Source organism: Halichoerus grypus, chromosome 2 (genome assembly GCF_964656455.1).
Source record: "Halichoerus grypus chromosome 2, mHalGry1.hap1.1, whole genome shotgun sequence".
Taxonomy (NCBI): Eukaryota; Metazoa; Chordata; class Mammalia; order Carnivora; family Phocidae; genus Halichoerus; species Halichoerus grypus.
The window spans coordinates 86789455-86800207 of record NC_135713.1 but is presented as its reverse complement, the minus strand read 5'-3'; the positions used below and the strand labels follow the sequence as shown (position 1 = coordinate 86800207).

At 40.0% G+C, this 10753-nt stretch overlaps 1 long non-coding RNA gene across 1 annotated transcript; it reads right to left on the bottom strand.

Moving 5' to 3' along the window:
- Nucleotides 1-1623: 1623 nt before the first annotated feature.
- Nucleotides 1624-9147, bottom strand: LOC144380967 (uncharacterized). The gene is made up of 2 exons (XR_013445336.1): nucleotides 9035-9147; nucleotides 1624-1800 (listed from the first exon to the last, which is right to left on the bottom strand). It is a non-coding gene; the product is annotated as an uncharacterized LOC144380967 (long non-coding RNA).
- Between the last annotated feature and the right edge of the window lie 1606 nt (nucleotides 9148-10753).

Below are 10753 nucleotides of genomic sequence, written 5' to 3'. Positions count from 1 at the left end.
CTGTTTTAGAAGATTCAACAGAATTAATAAATATCAAATTTATTATTCAGTAGTTATATTTACTTCGCATTACATTAGACAAATATATCTAGAACATGTATATACATCTTATAGAATTTAGAGCATAATATATTAATTATATCCATTTATAATTGTCATGTCTTTGCTTTGCCCATGTTGTCAAAACTACAATTTGCTTGGTATTGTTCTTTTTTTTTTTTTAAGATTTTATTTCTTTATTTGAGAGAGCGAGAACACAAGCAGGGGGAGGGGCAGAGGGAGAGGGAGAAGCAGGCTCCCCGCTAAGCAGGGAACCCTACATGGGGCTCGATCCCAAGATTCTGGGATCATGACCTGAGCCAAAGGCAGACGCTTAACTGACTGAGCCACCCAGGTGCCCCTGCTTGGTATTATTCTCTCGCTTGTAATACAACCCCAAATTACATCATTCCTGTTGAGAAAATTGACCCTGTTGGAATGATCTTCCTTTATGGTCATTTCCATAAAGGCTTTGTGGTAAATACAAGTGTTCACTTTCTTGAACACTTTAGAGCAATTTTGTGATGCCCTAACCCACTTCGTTGTTGTATTCCCTTAATAGGTATTGGGTCACTTCACCATGAAGGCATGGTACTAGAAACCGAGTAGACAGATATGGAAATACATTGATCTAGTGTGGAGGTGGACAAGGCACTATAAACAGTATGTCATGGGAGCACAGGAGGCCCATCTGAATTCACCAAGAGATGAGATATTATTTCAGCTAAAACTTGGAGGATAAGAAGTTGGTCGGAGGATATTGAGGAAACATTACAGGAGGTAAAACTAACATATGCAAAGATATACGGACATTTTTAAAAAGCCCAACACATTGTAGGAGCTGTGGGTAATAAGTATTAGTGAGTAAAACAAGGGTTGAGCTTGGGAGGTTGGAAATAGACACAAAGCAGACCGAGTATGCAGGGCCTACCTCATGAAGCATGTGCTATTGCCTTGTGAAGGGAGTTTGGATTTTATTCTGTAGATAATGTGAAACTATTGAAGCATTTTGCATGAAAAATTTGTGGTCATAATTATAACTCTGGAGTCTATGTAATAAATATTTTGGAGGTAGAGAAAGTCTGTAGGTGAGCACATTTGGGAAGTTACTGTATGAGGCCAGAAGAGACATTAGTGTTTGTGTTAAGGTAATGAGAATTGGAAGGGAAAATGAGGTAAAAAAAAAATCTGTATTTTATGAGAAAAGTAGCAAAGGCAATAAGACTTAAGAATTGGTTGAATTTGGAAGATGTTGTCCTAAAGCCAATTTTGTAAAAATTATCTCAGTGATGGATCATTCAGTAAGATCTCATTAACTCATTACAACTGAGGAAAAAGGTTAATTTGATTTGTTTCAAGTCTGAATTACAGAATATTTGTTAGAGAAATTTTTTAATATACTTGTGCACAGAAAGTTTGTCAGTCACACTTTGGTGGTATTATAAAAAAAAAGAAGGGGAACTTTGGCAGAAAAAAAGATTCATATGGGAAATCCTTGCTCCATCAGACCTTATTACCAAAAGTAAGATGTTGTATTAGTTTGCTAGGGCTGCCGCAAGCACAGACCCAGTACCACAGACTGGGTGGTTTAAACGCCAGAAATTTATTTCTCATAACTTTGGAGGCTAGAAGTTCAAGACCAAGGTGTCAGCAGGGTTGATTTCCTCCGAGGCCTCTCTCTTCAGCTTGTAGATGGCAGGTTTTTCCTGGTGCCTTCATATTTTTTTTTTCTGTGTGTGTCTCTGACCTAATCTCCTGTTCCTGTAAGGGAACCAGTTATATTCTATTAGGGCCTACTTTCATGGCCTAATTTCACCTTAATTATGTCTTATAGATCCTGTCTCCAAACACAGTCACATTCTGACGTACTGAGTTAGGATTTCAACATAGGAATTTCAGAGGACACAATTGAACCCATAACAGATAAGGACTGGAGTAAAGATCTAAAGAGGTATTTTTATTTCCATAGCATTAAGTAAAAAATTAAGAGGGAATATCATAGGAAGAACATTAATAAGAAACTTTTAGCAAGACAATTTTCAAAAATTAAATCACCTAAGTTCAATATACAAATTCCAGTTAATGAATGAGAGAATGTCTTCTTAATACTGACTAATGTGGTTTATTTATTTACTGGAGAGGCTTAGTAACAACAGAAAAGAAAGAAATTGTGAAGATACATCATTATATTCAACGTTTATCAAAATACTGGTCAAGTTCATCATATACTTTATGTTTACTTGTCAGAAAATTGGGATATTATGTATGCAGCAGCGGGAAGCTAACTGGAGGGGTTTTTGTAGTTATTGTTCAGATGACTTTACATCCAAAATTATAAAGAAGCACACTTTTTTAAAAATCAGGATTTGTAAAGACCAAAAATGATCACTAGTCAGAGAATGTGTCTATATTGTGCTAAAGCAGCTGATAATGACATTAAATGAAACTTCACTTTGGAATTTAAGATTGAGAAGGGCTCACGTCAGGTGTTAGGTTTTAATAGATTTGGAGGCCTGTTTAAATGTTGCTTTTTTTAAATTTCTGTGTTGGAGCACAACATACTGTACACTAAAAAATAATAGCAGCCTAAAGTTTTGTGAGATTTTTTTAATTAACAAAACAATATGTCAAACCATCTCTATGGATACTTACACAAAATAGGTGATAAGACATTCTGAGCAGAGAACATGATCTAGTAATGCTTATCATAGCACCATGGAAAGTAAGAATTTCAGGTCTTACTCCCACCTGTTCATTTCCTGTCTGTAGCCTCAAATTTAACTACTTTGTAGTCCTCATTCTCCCTTTGTAAGAAAACTATGCAAAAAAGTAGCTATTTGTTTCACATTTTGCTAGAATGGTGGGGTGGGGGTCAGAGTGGGGATGGGTAGGGAGTGTAGCATCTGATAAGAATGCTGAGATGCTTAGAAGTGTATCTCTTCATAAAATTGTATCACAGTCATGAAAATCAGCAATTATCCCGTTGCTAGACTATGACAACAACAGCCAACAATAATGACAAAAAGACCTACGTGAGGGCGTGGGACTAGAAAGTAGTATATATTATATTCCTACTCTGGGTCAAATAGCATATTAGATTATTTGTGTTCTGTGTAATTTGCTTTAGAAATATTAAGAAACTAAGGCTCAGAGAGGTTGAATGATTCTCCCAGTTTACTATGGACAGCCAACAATGGAGTTAGTATTTTAAAATGACTCTGGACTCCCAAGTCATGCTTACGTCTCCCCAGTGTGCCCAAGAAAGCCAAGGTGGTCAATTCTCCTGCACAAATGGGGTCAGAACAATCAAGAGAGCCAAAGAAGTCATATTTGTTCGGATTAAACAACTCAATCTGCAAACTATTTCACTCTAATATCAGGTGGAAAATAGCATTTCCAAAGGAAAGAAGAAGAAGAACAAGAACACAAAACTGAGTTTCAGCAAAGAGGGCAAGTGAGCGATTAAAAATAAATCTTTCATGATTTGCTCCCACAGGCAAGAAAAATAATATTTTTCAATCCTGCTTAGCCCAAACTAATCTGAGTTATTTAAAGTACTGTAACCAATGGTGACAAAACAGAGAGTTTATTACACCCTTTCGCAGGCAAGGACTTCTCCGAAGCAGGAAGCACATGTGGAAAGGGACCACGTTATCCACGGTACAGTGAGCAGCTTTCTATTACATTCGAACAGGGTGCTACATCTGCTCCTCGTCACAACTGGGAATGCTGTCGTACACCAGCCAGACCAGGCAGCTTATTTTCCATTCCGGCTGGGAAACAAGAATATTTTCAGTTCTGGTGGGCACTCAAACACAAGCGGAGTCATAAAGCCAAAGAGAAATTTGCCCCCATCCAGGCCAGTGCTTTACAAATGAGAGTCAGTGTCTTTAGGAACACCAGTAGTTAATAGCAGAATCCCAGATTAGAAAGCTCAAGATTTCTGAGATCTATTCCTCCAAAATAAATGCAGAGTTTCATTTGCAAAGTAGGACATCATTACCTAAAGATAACAGCATCTGCAGAAATACTTACTTAGCAACTAAATCACAAGGTCTTCCTTAGAGCTTCCTTTAGGCTAGAAATAGTCCCTGCTTAGCCAGCTGGCCTGAGAAGCCAGTGATACACATAAAAACCAAAAGAATTACAGAACTCCTCCTATCCCTTCATCTACTATCCCTTCATCTACTACGTATCTGTAGCACTTTTTTTGAGATGGAGGGTTATAGAGCTAACGGAAGGAGGAAATGCCTAGATTTTCTTCCTTTATGGCAGGTTTCTATGCCCGGAAATATCTACCTCTCCAGTTAATGAAATGTACAATTTTTTATTCAACTGTTGTTTAAATTTAAGGCTGGTGGTATTTGCAAAGACCATGATAGCCTTGACTTACTCAGTGGCCTCAGCGCTGCTGTCAGTGGGCCCAGGCAGACCACAGATGCTGGGATGTGTCAGTAGCACCGGTAGCTAGAGAATCCGGGTCCCTGGGAGCACCGACTAATACTGATGTACAGGCAGCCTAAGAAGTCTTAAAGGACACCTTCATGTCCTGCTTTTTTTTTTTTAAGATTTTATTTATTTATTTGACAGAGAGAGACACAGCGAGAGAGGGAACACAAGCAGGCGGAGTGGGAGAGGGAGAAGCAGGCTTCCCGCCGATCAGGGAGCCCCATGTGGGGCTCGATCCCAGGATCCTGGGATCATGACCTGAGCCGAAGGCAGATGCCCAACAACTGAGCCACCCAGACGCCCCCATGTCCTGCTTTTAAAAACATATTTTAAAAGCTCCTGTTGCTGCTGTCCTAATTTTGTTATGTTGTTTTCCGAATCTATTTGTGGAGAAAGCAAATACTCCCATATTAATGCTATACTGATTATAAAGACAAAAAAAGCTTCTGTCAGATTTATCCCTCTAATTTACACATTGCATTTTAAATTCCACGTGAGTCAGGGGAAAGAGACAATGATTCCACAACAAAGTATCTGTGAAAAGCATTATTTATTTACTTTGACCTAAACAAAGAGGCAGGAAGACTCTTCTAACAAAGCTTTCTTGAATCACTCATATCATCATATTTATTTTAGGTTGGGCATACAACTTTCTTTTTTTTTAAGATTTTATTTATTTATTTAGTTAGTTAGTTAGTTGACAGAGAGAGAAAGAGAGAGCACAAGCAGGGGGAGCAGCAGAGGGAGAGGGAGAAGTAGGCTCCCCGCTGAGTAGGGAGCCCGACACAGGGCTCCATCCCAGGACCCTGGGATCATGACCTGAGCCGAAGGCAGCCGCTTTACCAACTGAGCCACTCAGGTGCCCCAGGCATGCAACTTTCTAAATGTTCAAGAGAAAGTTGTAAAGACAGAATCTGTCACTGTATCTCGCAGGTTGCAAGGTATCCTAAAGGTAACCTTAACATGACAGTAATTGACCTCAGAGATTCCATCCCCAGTCATTCTTTCTGTCAACTACAGAGAGAGAGAGAGAGAAAGAGAGAGAGAGAGAGACGTCAGTGCACCATTCTGTTATTTCCAGATGCTTGCTTCCGGAAAATTATGATGCACGCTACATGAATGCTAGACAATACCAGTTTCGTTTTTCCCTCACCCAGATACCTCTTAAGTAGCGTTTAGGAAACTGGTTTTAAAAAGTATGCTTATAAATGTTCTGTATTTATTTGCAAAGTTGCCCTGGAACACTTCTCCGATCATGCCCATTTCCAGTGATTATTTTAAATTATGTTTTAACAACTAAATGACTCCAGCAGCAAAGAAAAGGTCATATATAACAATTTCACGGTGTGACACAGTTTGTGTGAACTGCACTGAAGGCAAAGGGTTGCAATAAATAAAATGGCTTTTATCTCTAGCAAACTTACTCAAAGACACACACATATATCTATAAAAGCTCGTAGGCATTTCCACATTTCCTGATGATCATTGGCCTTTCTTGAAACATATGCTTAGCCATGGAATCTAAGAGAGGGTCTCTCTGTGTTTTATAAGCATCATTATCAGAACAATGGCATGCAAGGAATGACAAATATCTCCACTGGGGATTTATGTTCGTTAAGAACTCAGAAAACACAGAATCTGCACCTGCTACAAGATAATATTGGGCTTGTAAAGCAAAACAAAGATTTCAACACAAAGCTGAAGATATTTACACAGGTTGGGAGATTGGCTGAACTGAGTCATGAGAAAATGAAAACCACGTAACTGCTTATAAGGCACCCAAAGTCCAGAATATTAAGACACTGTTTGATACAAAGAATTTAGATTTGTGCCAGAAAACAATAGAAAAGATACTATAGATCAGATTTCACAGGAAGGAAGAGTGGAACAGGCCCTACCAGTTCTTACTATTCCTTCTGTCCACATACGCACCGTACTGGCTTTTCTATTTTTCATTGCCGTAGAAAATGCCTCAGATGCTACACTCTGGTAGTTCTGTTATGAATAACACCGAGACCCTCAAGGATGGCAATAAGAACCTAAGATGCTTTTCTAGGTCCTTATCTACAGCATGTTACGTATGACATGGTCCATGCCATCCCCAAATAATAACATAACACTTTCCACCTCCCCAGTGCACCTGAGGGCCCACCTGTCAGCTTTATGACTTGAGAATGAAACATACAGGAATCCTGAAGGCTGCCAACTGCAGCACGCAGGTCAGTGTGCATATTCCTGCTTCAGGGCTTTTACCATTTCCAGGAATAACACCCTGAATTTAAATAGTAGCTTTCCTCCAAGGAACACAGACCATTCTCACATATGCGAGACATAGATAGGTAAATAGATCTATAAACAAAGGAAAGTAAGGATTTGTTGATGCTATTTTAGATGAGAGAACTAAAACACAGTAAGTTAATAGGAAACCAAAATGTTGCCAGAGAATGCATGATCTTTTAACCTAGACTTTTCATTCAAAATCCCATCTTCTATATGCTAAATTATCATTATGCAAAACTTATCTCTTGCAGGTGGTGGCGTTTTCTTGGTTATTTGGAAAAGCCTTCCTGATTTCAAGTTTGAATGCAAATAATCTTCACTGAGATATAACTAGCCCAGGATTTCCAATATTGTCACTCTAATGTCAAGTTTTTTAGTGTAAGAAATAATATTTGGCTGTATAAAGATTATTTAAATGAGTTGCTATCCTGTACCTAGTGACTTTCAGTTTTTAGTTTTCCGGTTTTCGTTGACTAAGGAGTCAATTTAGAGTGAGAAAAGATCTCAGATTTTCTTCAGCCCTGAGCAAGTTCTTACAAGCAGACAAAAAATATAGTCAAATTAATTGTTAGTGTGTTATTCCACAGCTCAAAAAATACTGCCTGACATGATTACTGAAGAATCGAAGCTCAATCAGTAGAGCATGCAAGTCTTGATCTTGAGGCTGTGAGTTCAAGCCCCAGGCTGGATGTAGAGTTTACTTAAGAAAAAGGTGGGGGGAGATGGGGAGGGGAATAGGGCCTTGTGGCTCCTAACAGCAAGCATTAGAAGAGAGAGGAGAGACAGAGGTTTATGATGTGACATGAACAGGACGTAATGCATTTGGGAATAGGCAAGAAAAGTTTACTTTAAAAGAAAAGGCTGTGACCAATGTGTTTCAGATCCAAAGAGATCCTTTATTGGAAAACCCTGACAAAGACCAATTTAGTTTGTGATTACTGCAACGGGCATTGTGCTAAGTACTTTCCAGATTACCTTGTTTGATTCTTCTTATTCTTGACATAGGTCCTATTATGCCCAGTTTACAGTTGAGAAATTAGGTTAAGAGATGTCACCTGACTTGCCACAGGTCCCACAACTGTTAATTGGTAGAGTCAGAATAAGAGCCTAGAGTGATCTACCTCCAAAGTTTGCTCTGAACCACTCTGCCCCACTGACTAATTTTGACGGGGGGCGGGGGTGGGGGGGGATTAAACCTTTGAGAAAAACCAACAAGGACTTTTTCTCAAGGATTTTATCTCTCACACCAGTTCTTCTAATGCTTCTCTTTTTCTCTTGAACTGAGGTACTCCCCCATTTACTAAGGAAGGGTTGGGTCAGAGATATATTCTCATATTATAGCTATTACTCATGTCCCACAGGAACCTGAAGGGCAACTCTGTGTGTGTAATTGTGAGCAGAGGCGTAATTAAGAATTTCTAGTACCTGAGTGAGCTCCAAGATTTATACTCTGCCGCAGCCCACTTTTCTTTATACCAATTATAGAACCGAATATCATTGTATGCGCACATACCGATCCCCAGTAAGTCGAGGACATTCGCAGGCACCCATCATGTGCCAATCTATGCAGTAGACCCTGACCAGCTCTGCACCCTACTTGGTTTTGTCCCTGCTGGATTCAGCCGTTCCTGCCCTATCACTAGTGACAGTTGCCATCAGTGGAGAGGAATAGCACATTCACATCAGTCCCCAGTAGGCCAACAGAATTACTAGTTGCCGTTAAAAAGTAACTCTATTAGTAAAATCTGTAACAATCTCTAAATTGTAAAGTACAGCACACAAAGCCAATTACAGCCTTGCTTTCTTCCCTATCTCAACTCCCCTCTTCTCTTTTCACACCCCACCATGACATGTGAAATTACATGGTGCACTTTCATGATGCTGGGCCTTCAAAAATGCTGTTCTTTTTTCCTGGGTGCCGTCTCTTCTCTGAGCCGGTTGGCAAACTGCTCGTCATCCTTCAGGATTGAGCTCAAAGTCTAGAAATCCTCCTCTATTTTCTGGACTGCCTTCCCCCTTCTGTGCTCTCTTGGATCTGGAGAATGCCTGTGTTCTGGTGCCCATGGTAAGTATCACGCATAGAAGTTATTCACATCTCCATCTCTCCAGCGAATGTGTGAGTCCCAGCAACCAGAGTACAACACGTAGTAAACCATAGGTCGTGACCGAATGGTCTGTGAGTGAATGAAGGAATGAGCATAAGAACCTAGGCTTTTCCTCAAGTGCCTTACAGTTTTAGTTCAGACTTGAAAGTGTATGCACGTACCTTGGTGTTGCTGACATAATCGTTCTCCATGAATTCAAATAGAAGCTGTAAACACTGATATCTACTCAAGAGAAAAAGAAAAACCTCTCCTTGAGGTCAGTGGGACTGTAGAGTTGGTGAGCTCACAGGACCACAAAGAAGTGGAGGAATAGGAAGGAAGTGACTAAGAAGGGCAGCAACTAACTGGTTAGCTAGTCACCACACATACCAACGTTAGCTCTGACTTACAGGAAGTTGCTTCAGTACTAGGAGCAGCCTTGATTCCTTGGCTGGCTTTCCCCTCAGGTGACAGTACTCGGCTCTCTGGCCCTTGACAGTAGTAGTAAGACCTTCTGCTGAGTCATCTGTCACACTTCTCTCTGGCATCATTCCTCCACGGAGAATGCACTTCCTCTTCCTCTTCATCAACACCCTTTTCTTGATGAATTCTGCAGCTACTCTCATTACAGTGTGTAAGTTCCCTTTGCCCTTAGAAAGGACAGACTGTGGGTAATGAACATTTTGTCTAAAATATTTTCATGTTACAGTCTCTGATATATCCTCAAAGAATTATCTTAAGAATGAAGAAAGGGGTAGGGCGCCTGGGTGGCTCAGTTGGTTAAGCGTCTGCCTTCGGCTCAGGTCATGATCCCAGGGTCCTGGGATCGAGTCCCGCATCGGGCTCCCTGCTCAGTGGAGAGTCTGCTTCTCCCTCTCCTTCTGTCACTCCTCCTGTTTGTGCTTTCTCGCTCTCTCTCTATGTATATCTCAAATAAATAAATAAAATCTTTTTTAAAAAAGAATAAAGAAAGGGGTAAAAAAAAAAAGGAAATACACTTATAAGAGCAAGATCATTTGAGGTCTAAGCTATTAAGCTATTTGTGTTAATGAACTTTATATTCATAATTAAGACTTCAACATTTTAAGTGAGCAGAACTTAGTGGGGGCAAAAATAGAGTAATAGAGAAATCTTATTAAGGATATTTCAATGATCCCTCGACAAATGGTAGCCTGGCACTCTACTGCGTATCCGTAACAAAGTCAAAGAAATTTCCTAACTTCTAATTATTTGTAATCTACAGGAAGCACTCCAATTGTACTGCAAAGTGATGAGAGAGAGAATAGAGATAATCTATGTAATGGGTATAAATCTCATTTTACAAACTTGTATGTACAAGAAATATATTTATTATTTTCTATAATTATGCTTAATTATTTTTTACACCAGCCCCCATCTTCCAAGCTAGTGGAAAATTTGACGTTGGTAATTCCTAGTTCTTTCAATCCAATCCTCTTACCCGGGTCGTTGGAATAGGGGAGGAAGGAGGGAGCACCTGCCTCTGGTTATTGTTCGTTGTTTGCCCTGTCTGTAGGACTCTTTGGGCTCAGGGCTGCTTGCCAACCTCTGTGTCCTGCAAGAGAGACAAGACATTTTTACAGGGCTTCAGCTGGCTTTCTCTGCCTAAGTTCCTCAGCCAACTGGTTTCGTGGCTTCACAACAGGGAGGCAGAATCACGAATTGTTTAAGAAGGCCAACTTTGGCATCACTTAGATTCATACCCTGAGCATGCCATATCTCGTGACCTCAGGCAGATTTTTTTTTCTATTTCCTAACCTTCAGATTTCCACCTGTAAAGTAAGGGTGTGCCTGTTACATACCTCACAGAGTTGTGAGGGCAAAATGAGGTAACTCGAAGTAAAGTCACAATGCCTGGCCCATGGTACGTGTTCAGTAACAGG